Source organism: Oncorhynchus tshawytscha, linkage group LG06, assembly GCF_018296145.1.
Source record: "Oncorhynchus tshawytscha isolate Ot180627B linkage group LG06, Otsh_v2.0, whole genome shotgun sequence".
In the NCBI taxonomy this organism is placed as follows: domain Eukaryota; kingdom Metazoa; phylum Chordata; class Actinopteri; order Salmoniformes; family Salmonidae; genus Oncorhynchus; species Oncorhynchus tshawytscha.
In genome coordinates this window covers 42,217,440-42,230,974 of record NC_056434.1, presented here as the reverse complement: position 1 = coordinate 42,230,974, position 13,535 = coordinate 42,217,440, and positions in this window count along the sequence as shown.

Below are 13,535 nucleotides of genomic sequence, written 5' to 3'. Positions count from 1 at the left end.
TCTCTCTCCTTCCTTTCTCCAAGGTCAGGGAAAGATCCGCCTAGCTATAGGGGTGACTCCTCCCACAACGGAGCAGTCAGTTACGCTGCAACCTCTAGCTGTCCCCCCTTCCTCTTCCTCCCTCCATCCCCACAACCATCCAGCAGCGTGGAAGTAATTACCCCATCATGAGCCAGATTAACCCAGCCTGCTCTCCTCTTCTTCTCCGATGGGCCACGGCCACCTCACAGACAGACAGGATTACGACAGGGTTGGGATGGTATGCAAATTGAAACAGTCTAGGGTTTCTGGGATTATGATATTGATAATGGTGTGAGCCATGCCCAGCCTTTCGAAGCACTTCATGGCTACAGACGTGAGTGCTACGGATCGGTAGTCATTTAGGCAGGTTACCTTAGTGTTCATGGGCACAGGCACTATGGTGGTCTTCTTAAAACATGTTGGTATTACAGACTCGGACAGGGAGAGGCTGAAAAGGTCAGTGAAGACACTGGTCAGCGCATGCTCGCAGTACAAGGGCAGCTCTCCCTTTATAGTCTGTAATGGTTTGCAAGCCCTGCCACATCCGGCGAGCGTCAGAGCTGGTGTAGTACGATTAGATCTTAGTCCTGTATTGACGCTTTTCCTGTTTGATAGTTTGTCGGAGGACATAGCAGGATTTCTTATCAGCTTCCGCTCCTTGAAGGCGGCAGTTCTAGCCTTTAGCTCAGTGCGGCTGTTGCCAGTAATCCATGGCTTCTGGTTGGGGTATGTACGTATGGTCACTGTGGGGACGACGTCATTGATGCACTTATTGATGAAGCCAATAACAGATGTGATGTATTCCCCAATGCCATCGAAGGAATCCCGGAACATATTCCAGTCTGTGCTAGCAAAACAGTCCTGTAGCTTAGCATCTGCTTCATCTGACCACTTTCTTATTGATCTAGTCACTGGTGCTTCCTGCTTTAATTTTTGCTTGTAAGCAAGAATCAGGAGGATAGAATTATGGTCATATTTACCAAACGGAGGGTGAGGGAGAGCTTTGTATGAGTCTCTGTGTGAGGAGTAAAGGTGGTCCAGAGTTTTTTTCTTCTGGTTGCACATTTAACATGCTGATAGAAATTTGATAAAATGGATTTAAGTTTCCCTGCATTAAAGTCCCCGGCTACTAGGAGCGCCGCCTCTGGTTGAGCGTTTTCTTGTTTGCTTATGGCAGAGTACAGCTCATTCAATGCAGTTTTTGTGCCAGCCTCTGACTGTGGTGGTATTTAAACAACTACGAAAATTACAGATGAAAAATCTCTAGGTAGGTAGTGTTGTCTACAGTTTATCATGAGATACTACCTCAGGCGAGCAATAGCTTGAGACTTCCTTAGATATCGTGCACCAGCTATTATTTACAAAAATACATAGTCCGCCATTGCTTGTCTGACCAGACGCCACTGTTCTATCCTGCCGGTACAGCGTATAACCAGCCAGCTGTATGTTGATAGTGTCATCATTCAGCCATGTCTCCGTGAAGCATAAGATGTTACAGTGGTGAATGTCCCGTTGGTAGTTTAATCTTCTGCGTAGGTCATCTATTTTATTGTTCAAAGATTGCACGTTTGCTAGCAGAATGGATGGAAATGGGAGTTTATTCAATCGCCTACGAATTCTCAGAAGGCAGCCCGCCCTCGGGCCCCTTTTTCTCTGCCTCTTCTTCACCCAAATCACAGGGATCTGGGCCTGTTCCCAAGAAAGCAGTATATTGTTTGAGTCGGCCTCGTCAGACTCGTTAAAGGAAAAACATGATTCTGCCAGTCCGTGGTGAGTAATCGCAGTCCTGATGTCCAGAAGTTATTTTCGGTCATAAGAGACGGTAGCAGCAACATTATGTACAAATAAGCAAAAAAATAAGTTACAAACAACTCAAATAAACAAGAAAAAAAACACAATCGGTTGGGGGCACGTAAAACATCTGCCTTCTCCGGCACCATCTTACTGTATGTGCTAGTACTGTGAATTTGTTGTCAAGACTACATTGCACATGTGCTGCTTGACATGGCGGTGCAGTATGTTCAGATCTGGGCAGGAGTTTTACTGGATCTGAGTACCGGCACCTCAAATGTTCTACTGCTTGAGCTCTTGTTCATCTTCTAAAATATTATCTCAAAAGTATTGTGGAGATCCTGACCCTAAATGTAAACAGTACCGGCACCCAAAATTAGTACTGCAGCTATTTCGGTCCAAGTCAAGCACTGTGGTTGTTACTGTAACTTTGATAATGTCAGAAATGTGAGTACCGGTCAATCAGTACCGATCAACAGGTACCGGTCAATCAGTACCGATCAACAGGTACCGGTCCATCAGTACCGATCAACAGGTACCGGTCCATCAGTACCGATCAACAGGTACCGGTCCATCAGTACCGATCAACAGGTACCGGTCAATCAGTACCAATCAACAGGTACCGGTGTCACGTAGAGTAGGCCAGATGGCTAAACTGGATAACCTAACCTCTATAAAAAATAAAAAGATGGCGGGACCACAAAAGTTCTTCTGTGCAAAGGTGTTTATTTACAAGTGATTCCGGAACAGAAAACAACAGTACTGCCATCAACGTCTACCTTATGGGACAGCTTAACAACAATGCTGCCCCATCCACAGCTCAATCCAAAAAATCCCCCTTAGAGACTGGAGAGAGGCTCCTTTTGTAGGGCTAGCCCCTCCCCTCAGAACAATTAACCCTAATTAATTAATCAATTAACAATACAAACCTACATTTTCCATGAACTAAACATACTAAAGGATATACATTGCAACACGGTTTTAAACAATATCACAACATAACATTTACAACATTACATCATTACTGACAATATCTTTCAATATGCCCATATGCATTAATGAGCCATTTGGGACAGGCACTATAAAGCCAACCCAATTCCCTTAGCTCAGGTCCTTTTCCAGCATACCCAGAAGCTACAGAGATGGAGAGAGAGGAACAGAACAAACAAACAATGCGCTCATCCACAACATTGATAAGTATAATAATTATTGTATCTCTCAAATATGAACATTGACAAGTGTGAAATGCATGCACCAAGACAGAAGTTAAATTGTGTGTCGACCCACATTGTTAACTTATGGTATAATGGCGCAGGGAGGAGTGATGAATATGTGTGTGTTAAAGAACCAAATGCTGCCCGCGGCCAGTGACGGACTTCTACGTCACAACCGGTCAATCAGTACCGATCAACAGGTACCAGTCCATCAGTACCGATCAACAGGTACCGGTCCATCAGTACCGATCAACAGGTACTGGTCCATCAGTACCGATCAACAGGTACTGGTCCATCAGTACCGATCAACAGGTACTGGTCCATCATCAATAACTGGAATTTGAGTTAGTGAATAGGTGCTGCCAGCAATAGACAATGTACAGGCAGAATATAGACACAAAGACAACCTACTGTAGTCAACATACAGGATATCCAATATAAATACAGTGAACATAATACATAAAACTCTGGAGTAAAGCTGATTTACAGAGAGGATATAGAATTTACCGAGGGAATATGCAGGATATATGCAGAGGAAGGGATGCTGTCCCGGCTTGCAGCAGTGAGGCTGCTTACCATAAGGCCTTTCAACTTAATATGGAATCTTTAGTTTAGGCATGCCTTTTGTATTTTTCATTTTTGTATACATTTGTTTCCGTCACCATCTGAACATAATAATATCCTGGGCTCACCGACCCAAAGGAATCAAGACAGGGCTGGCCCTGGACCTAAGGTAAGGTTGGTGTCTCCCTGGGCACATGTGCATCCAACACTGTCCTCACTCCCTGATTTCTCAAATAAATGCACACATACATTCAGGTTAAAGACCATGTAACTAGGCCTAGGACCCCTAGACAAAGCGAGTGCACCAATACCCGTAGGCTAGTATTTGGTTTCAAACCAGACAATGATTAAAGAGGTGAGGATGGACTCAATGATGGAAGTGTAGAACCGAACCAGTAACGACCGTGAGAGTTTGAGTTTCTTCACCTGACACGGACAGAAGATTCTCCAGTGAGCCTTCTTGGTCACCGATGTAATGTTGTCTTCCCACTTGAGGTTGTGGGAAAAAATGCTCCCCATGAATTTGAATGATTCAGCTGTGCTAATGGCTGAGCCATCAATCTAGAGGGTGAGACATATTGTGGGACGTTTTCTGAAGTCCACCACCATCTCCACAGTTTTGACTATGTTGAGTTCCAGGTTGTTGCGACTGCACCAGGCCACCAGTCGGTCAGCCTCACCTCAGTACTTGGACTCGTCGCCGTCGGAGATGTGACCGACCAGGGTGGTGTCATCAGCAAACTTGAGTTGTTTGACGGATGCATCGTTGGAGGAGCAGTCATTGGTGTAGAGTGAGAAGAGTGGGGGGGGGGAAGCATGTATCCTTGCGGCGCCCCTGTGCTGAGGGATAGGGAGTGTGAAAGGTTTGACAGGAAATCAGGGATCCACCGACAGATGGAGTTGGGTACGTTCATCTGGGTGAGTTTCTCCTGCAACAGCTGTGGGATGATGGTGTTGAATGTAGAGTTAAAGTCCACAAACAGTATCCTCACGTATGTCCTTCGGGATTGTCATGGTGCTGAAGGATGTAGTGGAGGCCCATGCTGACAACGTCATCAGCAGACCTGTTGGCTCTGTAAGTATACAGCAGAGGGTCAAGGAGGGCATCAGTGATGTCTTTGAGGTGGGATAGGACGATGCCCTCAAAGGAGTGCTACAGGTCTGTAGTCCTTCAGCCAGGGTACTTTCTTGTTAGGCACAGGCACGATGATGGATGATTTACAGTGCATAGCTAAAGTGATTGATTGAAGATGTCTGTGAATAAAGGGTTAGAGCTGGTCAGCACCGTGTTTCAGTGATGCTGGGAAGACCTGGTCTGGGGCTGCAGGTTTCCCACAGTCCTGTTTCTTAAAAAGCCTGTTGACTTCTTGCTCTGATGACATGGGGTGGGGCACGGCAACCTGGGACAAGCAGGGGGTTGTTTGAAACTTGGGGGGGGTCTTTTGTTTGCAGTTTGTGATCTGAACGAAGACCCTTCCAGACAGACAAGCAGTCATTGGAGAAGAATTGTTGTTCTAGCCTCTCCTTGTATTGTTATTGGTTGCCTTAATAGCCTTATTCAGTTGCTGCTGTGCCATTCTGTATTGGTCCATAATGCCACTCCTATGTGCCTCCTCTTTGGCAGAGTGTAGGCCTTTTAGCTTCGCATTGAACCAGGGTGTCATTGCTGGCTGTGACAAAAGTGACATGGGAATACAGTGTTCCTCACAGACACTGTTGTAAGATGTGACCCTGTCAGTGTAGTTGTGAATGGTGGAATTGTCATCTTCAAATCCCTCACACAGCTTGTTGAGGACGTCGTTTTGTAAGGCTGAGGAAATGACAGGTCTTGTTCCATTCAATAGGAGACCGCCGTGCACTGTGAGAAAAGCATGTTCTGCCCAGTACAGTTTCAGTGGTCCTTCGCATCCGTTGAACTCAGGCCATCCTTCCTGACCCAATGTCATGACTTTGAGCGCACACTGTCAGCTTGGAGCTGTTCTATCAAATTGTCCATGTAGGAAACAGTGGCTGGAAGCTGTTCCAAGATGGCATCCACGTAGATATTTGTTCTCTACATGAGATTTTTTTCTGTAGCAGTACCTTTGGCTTTGACTGGTGCACATGACAGTCTGTCTGCAGTTGACAGACTCTTTCCGGGGAGTATCACATCAGACTCGTCCCGAAGTGCTGGATTAGTGGGGGAAGGGTGTCCAAGGGTTAGACGGCTCAGGAGAGGTTTTCAACTGAAAGTGTTGACCAATGAGAAAGTCTCTGAATGTTTCACATGCCCATGTCAGCCCCAGAGCTTATTTTTCCACTTGAGTGTATCTCTGCTCCACAACGGTTCTCCATTCCTCGCTCTGCTCCTGGAGCAGCTCCTCCTAGTCCGTAGGAAGATGCATCTGCTGCACACGGGTGTGGATGTCAGCTCCTCCTTCAGCTCATTGAAGGATCGGACTTGGTCGGCGCCCCCAGTGCCAGTGGTTTTTCTTTGAAGGTAGGTCTCTGGGAGGTTTGTCCTTTTCAGCTAACTGGGGTTTGAACTTTCAAAGCTGGGAAGCTCCGCAGCTTGTTGATGTTGATTTTGGATGGCTCCGCCATCTCCGAGACAGCCTCTGTGTTTGTCAGGTTGGGCTGTACTACTTTGTACAACATAATATGGCCAGGAACTTCACTTCCTGCTTTGACAGGTCACATTTGTCCATGTTCAGAGTTTATTTTATTTTGTATTTTATTTAACATTTACTTAACTAAGCAAGCCAGTTAAGAGAAAATTCTTATTTACAATGACGGCCTACCCAGCCAAACCCAAACCTGGCCGGTTATGACACTGCATGGAATCGAACCAGGGTCTGTAGTGATGCCTCTAGCACTGAGATGCAGTGCCTTAGACCGCTGCAGGACTCGTTAAGCTGACCTTTTCCAGTTGCAACATGAAATGAAGTCTTGTATCATGCTCCACTTGTGTTTGACCCCAGAATAACACACCATCCATGTGACACACAACACCTTCCAGGCCTTCATTAAACTCTGTCACCATTCTGTTCTGGAAGTGTTCAGGTGCTGAAGTGATGCCGAAGGGCAGGTGGTTGAAGCAGTAATGTCCGAAAGGTGTGATGAAGGTTGTTAGCTTAACTGACTCCTCAGCTAGCGGAATCTGCCAGAAGCCCATGTTCGCGTCAAGCTTGCTGAAGATCTCCACCCTGGCTAGAGAGCCACGGGTCTGTTCGACAGTGGGAAATATGCATTTTATTCTACACACTGACCCATTGAGACTGGTGAAAATGGGCACATATCCGCAAGTCCATGTTCTTCTTTGGAACAACCACCAGGCCGGCACACCAATCTGTGGGCTCCTAAACTCTAGAGACAACCTTGAACCCTTGCATACGCTCTAGCTCTTTCTTGACGTTTGATATCAATGTCAGAGGAATCCGTCGTGGACTGTGGAGTGAGTAGGGCTCTGCGCTGGATTTCAGCTTGATGGTATATGGTTGTTGTGCTGAACCAAGACCGCTGCACGTCTTTGGATAGCTTTCTTTCATTGTCTGTCAATCAATGCTGTCGAGTCGAGCAACTAGCTCAAGCTTTGTGATGGCTGGTCTGCCTAGTAAAGCGGTGTGTAGATACACATCCTCCATTGTCTCCTCTTCTCCCTTTCGTAGAACCACACTTACGATGCCGATCACGTCCAGCGAACGCTCTTCCTGGTTCTAGTGGTTTTGTTCATTTTTGCAGAGGTGACTTGCTGGTTCCTGCAAAAATGTGACTGGACACATTGTCTGGGATAACAGTCACATTGGCACCCGTGTCTATTTTGAATTTCAAATTCCCTGTCCATCACTTGGATATCCATCATTCACGGGTCACCTCCTGTTGCCATTTTACTAGGAAAATGCTATTCTTGAACCTTGTTTACTGCTCTTGATTTTAGAAATACATGTTGGTGATGTCAATGTTTTTTCACAGGAGTGGCACTACTTCCTTAGCTGGACACTGTGATCTTGGATGTGCAGGGCTTTTGCCACAGTGTTGACACCGACTGCTTTTTCCTCATTAGCATCTCCATGGCAAGCTTTCTGTTTCCACTGATACTGGCTGCCTTTCTACATAACTCTATCCACTGAGCATGCCTCTTTTACCATCACTGTATCACTTTGCTAGATCTTCATCTAGCTCCATCAGCTTTGACAGACGCATGTCTGCTAAACTAAGGACTAGCCTGTCTCTAATTAGCTCATCATGCAAAAGTCCATAGATGCAATGTTCATCTAGGGGATATAAGACTGTGGCAAAAATACTCCACTGTTTCATTTCCCCCGTCTCTGCATGGTAAAGCGGGCTCTCTCATAAATCACGTTACTTTTCACAATAAAGAATGCATGAAATCCGTTTCTTACTTGTCCATACTGTTGTTGCTCGAGTTTGTTTTGATTCAGCTCCCTCAAAATGTGTGCTAAATGTAGCACTTCACAAGTATCTGGCTCACCCCCACAGAAGCTCACCTCAACCCTCCAAAGCTCACTTGATGTTTTCCAGCCTGCTGGCATGATGCCATAGTGCAGGTGGCCACCCAGTCTCTCTCTGAGTTCTCCAGTTGTGAGACGCAATGCTTGGCCCGGTGCAGGCAAGGGTTGAATATTTTCCTGGTATTTTACAAATGTTCCATCCTCACTTTTCTCCCGGGTAACCCGGTATTTCCCGCCAAAACTGGAAGTGTCATTCAAAATCCAATAAAGCATATAAATACTGTAGGCCTATGTATGGATTTGATTAGAGCTTCGATAAATAATTCAAGCCTGACGCTGCCTGAGCCTGAGGAGCCCTACATTAAATACATTTGATGAGCCCGACATTAGACATTTTATGAGCAAACGCCAAGAATGCTCAAATAACACATATAGGCCTATGATATACAGTGCATTCAGAAAGTATTCAGACCCCTTGACTTTTTACACATTTTGTTACATTACAGCCTTATTCTAACATTTACTAAATCGTTTTTTTCCTTCGTCAATCTACACACAATAGCCCACAATGACGAAGCGAAAACATAAATACCTTATTTACATAAGTATTTAGACCCTTTGCAATAAGACTCTAAATTGAGCTCAGGTGCATCCTTGAGCTGTTTCTACAACTTGATTGGAGTCCACCTGTGGTAAATTCAATTGATTGGACATGATTTGGAAAGGCACACATCTGTCTATATAAGGTCCCACAGTTGACAGTTTTGGCAAAAACCAAGCCATGACGTCGAAGGAATTGTCCATAGAGCTCCAATACACGATTGTCAAAGCACAGATTTGGGAAAGGGTACCAAAACATTTTTGAAACATTGAAGGTCCCCAAGAACACAGTGGCCTCCATCATTCTTAAATGGGAGAAGTTCGGAATGACCAAGACTCTTCCTAGAGCTGACTGCCGTTCCAAACTGAGCAATCGGGGGAGAAGGGCCTTGTTCAGGGAGGTCACTCTGACAGAGCTACAGAGTTCCTCTGTGGAGATGGGAGAACCTTCCAGAAGGACAATTATCTCTGCATCACTCCACCAACCAGGCCTTTATGGTAGAGCAGCCAGACGGAAGCCACTCCTCAGTAAAAGGCACATGACAGCCCGCTTGGAGTTTGCCAAAAGGAACCTAAAGGACTCTCGGACCATGAAAACAAGATTCTCTTGTCTGATGAAACCAAGATTGAACTCTTTGATCTGAATGCCAAGCATCACATCTGGAGGAAACCTGGCACCATCCCTCAACATCATGCTGTGGGGATGTTTTTCAGCGGCAGAGACTGGGAGACTAGTCAGGATCGAGGGAAAGATGAATGGAGCAAAGTACAGAGAGAATATTTCAGGACTTGAACCCGATCGAACATCTCAGGAGAGACCTGAAAATAGCTGTGCAGCAATGCTCCCCATCAAACCTGGCAGAGCTTGAATGGATCTGCAGAGAAGAATGGGAGAAACTTCCCAAATACAGGTGTGCCAAGCTTGTAGCGTCATACCCAAGAAGACTCAAGGCTGTAATCGCTGCCAAATGTGTTTCAACAAAGTACTAGGTAAAGGGTCTGAATACTTATGTCAATGTAATATTTCAATTTTTTATTTCTAATAAATTTGTAAAAAATTTAAAAAACCTATTTTTGCTTTGTCATTATAAAAAAAACGATTTAATAAATTTTAGAATGAGCCTGTCACGTAATTAAATGTGGAAAAAGTCAAGCGGTCTGCATATGCTACAGCATATTACTTCCGACAAAAAACAGCTATTTGCTCTCTTGGGTAAATACTGTAAATGAAACAAGCTCCAGTATGCTAATATTTTTCTGTATGAACTACTTTACTGTACTGGGCTCAAACCCTACACCCCAACCCGAGCACTCTGTTCTGCCACCTCAGGTCTCTTGGCCCTCCTGCTCCACCCAGTCCAGTCCAATCTCTTCTCTGTACTGAAGCTAGGACAGCATAATCCCTGCCCATCTTCTGAAAACATCTGAAACCCTACCTCTTCAAAGTGTATCTTAAATAATCATCCTCAAATCAAAATCAAAATAACCAGCACTTGACCCCCTTTCTATGCCTGTGATATGTGGTTGTCCCACCTAGCTATCTTTTATTATATATATATATATATATATATATATATATATTTTACCATTTTTCTCCCCAGTTTCCTGGTATCCAATTGGTAGTTATAGTCCTATCCCATCGCTGCAACTCCCGTACGGACTCGGGAGAGGCGAAGGTCGAGAGCTGTGCATCCTCCGAAACACAACCCAACCAAGCCGCACTACTTCTTCACACAATGCCCGCTTAACCCGGAAGCCAGCCGCACCAATATGTTGGAGAAAACACTGTACACCTGGCGGCTGTGTCAGTGTGCACTGCGCTCGGCCGGCCACAGGAGTCGGTAGTGCGCGATGGGACAAGAACATCCCTACCGGCCAAACCCTCCCCTAACTCAGACGACGCTTGGCCAATTGTGCGCCACCTCATAGGTCTCCCGGTCGCGGCAGGCTGCTACAGAGCCTGGACTCGAACCAGGCTCTCTAGTGGCACAGCTAGCACTGCGATGCAGTGCCTTAGACCACTGCGTCACTCGGGAGGCCTGTTACACCCGCCTCTGTGAAGAGGGAACGCAACACCCTGCTACAACTCAACTCCCTGTGAAGTGAAAGAGGTATGGGACTGTAGGTACGAGTAAGGATGACAAAGGCAGAGAGAGTGGTACCGTTAACAAGGAATTTATTCCGTCACACGGTAATATGGGGAAAAGGGGCTGGATGGAACTAAAGCAAACAAAGTAAATCTCAAAGCCCCCCCCCTCTCCTACCTTACCTGCCTACCCACTACTTACCTCATTTAGCACCACCTGGTGCCCTGACCAAAATACAGGGGGTGGTCCGCCCAGGTCTTACCTAGTGTGCCTAGACAGTGAATATACTACGGGTATATGTATGCCTGTGGGCCTCTTGCATAAACACTCCCTAGGTGCCTTCCCCTTCCCCCCTGGGAACAAATGAAACAAAAAAATACAACCTACTTCACAACAAAACCTGAGAAAACACTATCTCAGGACTTTAAAGAAGCTCTATATCTGACTGAGCAACAAGCTAACACAGAACATACCAAAGCTGTTCCCAGCAACAACTAACAGAGTACATACCAAACCTCTTAGCAAAAAGCAACATGATATAACCCTCAGCCATCAACCTCCTCTCTCAGCAATGATCTCTCAGCAATGATCTCTCAGCAATGATCTCTCAGCAATGATCTCTCAGCAATGATCTCTCAGCAATGATCTCTCAGCAATGATCTCTCAGCAATGATCTCTCAGCAATGATCTCTCAGCAATGATCTCTCAGCAATGATCTCTCAGCAATGATCTCTCAGCAATTACCTTACAATCAATCTCTCCTCTGAGCAACAGAACACTGGCTTATATAGCTTCAGAAGGAATCTAATTAAAGACAGCAGGGTCCTGACGAGGGGGCGGGGTCAGCTCTCCAATCATCAATTCGGGGCTGACCAATCAGCTGCTTGGGGAGAATTTCAGGAAGCCATTTCCTGAAACACACACTCAAATACACAAACGATAACACAGAAACTGGGGAACGTAACAAGGCCACACCTAGCCATCTTAAGATGAATGCACTATCCAGAGCTTCTGCTAAATGACTCAAATTTAAATGTATTAAACTGTATGGACTGGAATTACGCAGCTCATTCAAACCATGGTAAAGCTGGGAGAGAACATACAATTCTGGTGCAGTACATGCTAAATAGATGTACATTTTGAAATATAATTAACCTATTTATATAATTTGTAGGCCGATATATATATATATATATATAACGTATCTTTCATTATAAACATATCTTTCATTATTTTTCCCATAATGTTATTAGCCTACCTCCTCTTTCTCTCTCTATTGTTGCTTCATTCCTTTGTCGCTTTCAACAGTTAAGTGAAATAAGTTTTATTGTCCTTAACTTCAACATTCTAATTACATTGTCACGGATCCCTCTGGAACTTTCATTGCGCACACCTGGCCCCTATTCCCACTGATTGTGTTTGAATATATGTGCCCTTTGTTCACCATGGTGCTGTCCATTATTGCTACAATGTCCGTTGGTGCGTGTGAGTACCTGTGCTTTGGGCTTTCGTGCCCTTGTGGATTGCGCAGAGGATTACGGGTCTCGTCCCATGTGTTAATCATTGTGCGGGAGTGTTGTTTATTCGATGTACTCCTCGCTCTTTTGTGTGGGTTTCATCCCTGTGTTTTGTTATGTGTTTGTTTGGTCTTCGTCCCCGTGCCTTTACACGGCACACCGTCATTTGGGGGAGGGGGGGGGGGAGTACTGTCACGGATCCCTCTGGAATTTTCATGACCCAATGTTCAATCTTGGGAGCATGTCATGGCTTTAGAAGCTTCTGATAGGCTAATTGACATCATTTGAGTCAATTGGAGGTGTACCTGTGGATGTATTCCAAGGCCTACCTTCAAACTCAGTGCCTCTTTGCTTGACATCATGGGAAAATCAAAAGAAATCAGCCATGACCTCCACAAGTCTGGTTTATCCTTGGGAGCAATTTCCAAATGCCTGAAGGTACCACGTTCATCTGTACAAACAATAGTACGCAAGTATAAACACCATGGGACCACGCAGCCGTCATACCGCTCAGGAAAGAGACGCATTCCGTCTCCTAGAGATGAACGCACTTTGGTGCGAAAAATGAAAATCAATCCCAGAACAACACCAAAGGACCTTGGGAAGATGCTGGAGGAAACCGGTACAAAGTATCTATATCCACAGTAAAACAAGTCCTATATTGACATAACCTGAAAGGCCGCTCAGCAAGGAAGAAGCCACTGCCCCAAAACCACCATAAAAAAGTCAGACTATGGTTTGCAACTGCACATGGGGACAAAGATCGTACTTTTTGGAGAAATGTCCTCTGGTCTGATGAAACAATAATAGAACTGTTTGGCCATAATGACCATCGTTATGTTTGAAGGAAAAAGGGGGAGGCTTGCAAGCCGAAGAACACCATCCCAACCGTGAAGCACGGGGCTGGCAGCATCATGTTGTGGGGGTGCTTTGCTACAGGAGGGACTGGTGCACTTCACAAAATAGATGGCATCATGAGGATGGGAAAATTATGTAGATATATTGAAGTAACATCTCAAGACATCAGTCAGGAAGTGAAAGCCTGGTCACAAGTGGGTCTTCCAAATGGACAATGACCCCAAGCATACTTCCTAAGTTGTGGCAAAATGGCTTAAGGACAACAAAGTCAAGGTATTGGAGTGGTCATCACAAAGCCCTGACCTCAATCCGATAGAAATCTGTGGGCAGCACTGAAAAAGCGTGTGCGAGCAAAGAGGCCAACAAACCTGACTCAGTAACACCAGCTCTGTCAGGAGGAATGGGCCAACATTCACCCAACTTATTGTGGGA